Genomic DNA, 1248 nt, shown 5'->3' on the forward strand with positions numbered 1-1248 from the left:
TGTGTGTGTGTGTGTGTGTGTGTGGATAGATAGATAGATAGATAGATAGATAGATAGATAGATAGATAGATAGATAGATAGATAGATAGATAGATAGATAGATATTTTAATCATAGTTTAGGCAGAAGTAAAGAAGAGAGGTTTTTTTCTTATTCTTCTTAACATAATTCAGATTCGACTTCAAAATACAGAATACAAGTAGGCTACCATTATGATACCTGTCCCGTACCAAAGCACATGGAAAGAGGGATCCCAGTAGGTGAATTATCTTACCTGAGTTTGAGGTTGGCCATAAACTCTTCCAAAGAGACATTGTCCAGAAGAACAAAGTCCGCCTTTCCGAACTCCAAACTTTCGTGTTCTGCCATATTTAACGCGTTAGTAATATAAGCAAAAAATGTAGAGCTAACTGTTGAATATCCTACGAATACACAAGTCAATTCGACAACAGCAAACAGCAGGGATAATTTTGCATCGCCATGAATTTGTTTACATTTGCCTAGCGCACTATTCGTCGGCTTCTTTTCATGTTATTAGTAAAGGAATATATAAACACGCATTGTTTGTTAACTACAAGTTGTTGTCGTCTTCTCAAAGATTGAAATGCCTAAAGCTGCACACTCTTTGGTCGCCTGAAAACTTCACGCAACTTTACGAAGCTCCCGGTGTTTGAGTGATAGGATTCGACAACAGCAAACAGCAGGGATAATACATCTCCATGAATTTGTTTACATTTGCCTAGCGCACTATTCGTCGGCTTCTTTTCATGTTATTAGTAAAGGAATATATAAACACGCATTGTTTGTTAACTACAAGTTGTTGTCGTCTTCTCAAAGATTGAAATGCCTAAAGCTGCACACTCTTTGGTCGCCTGAAAACTTCACGCAACTTTACGAAGCTCCCGGTGTTTGAGTGATAGTCCGCTACGTCGAGCGTCGCGCCTCTCATCCCTTTTTCGCCTCTCGCGTAAGCCCCTCCCCCCGAGGGCGCGAGCTAAAGCTTACCTCTAAACATGATAAAGTTACAAAGGTGGATACATTTAGCGTCGGGTCGACTTTGGCAAGCAGTATTCACATCTAGCCTACTTAAACCTAGAACGATTTTGTTGCTAGTAGCATATTTATTTTTATTACGTAATCCAAAATTTACAAAAATCTAATTCAAGCTAGTCAGAAGTGAATAGTTGATCGCTGAAACTCAAATCATAATAAAATTAAATAGCGAAATTGTGCATTTCTTATCAGTAGT

The 1248-nt window shown here is 38.5% G+C and overlaps 1 pseudogene; it reads right to left on the reverse strand.

The window, feature by feature from the left end:
• The window catches only part of LOC107565657 (unconventional myosin-Id-like), an 89994-nt pseudogene extending 89326 nt beyond the window's left edge, over positions 1-668 (reverse strand).
• Between the last annotated feature and the right edge of the window lie 580 nt (positions 669-1248).

This window comes from Sinocyclocheilus grahami, unplaced genomic scaffold (assembly GCF_001515645.1).
Source record: "Sinocyclocheilus grahami isolate Dianchi unplaced genomic scaffold, SAMN03320097.WGS_v1.1 scaffold26.1, whole genome shotgun sequence".
Taxonomy (NCBI): domain Eukaryota; kingdom Metazoa; phylum Chordata; class Actinopteri; order Cypriniformes; family Cyprinidae; genus Sinocyclocheilus; species Sinocyclocheilus grahami.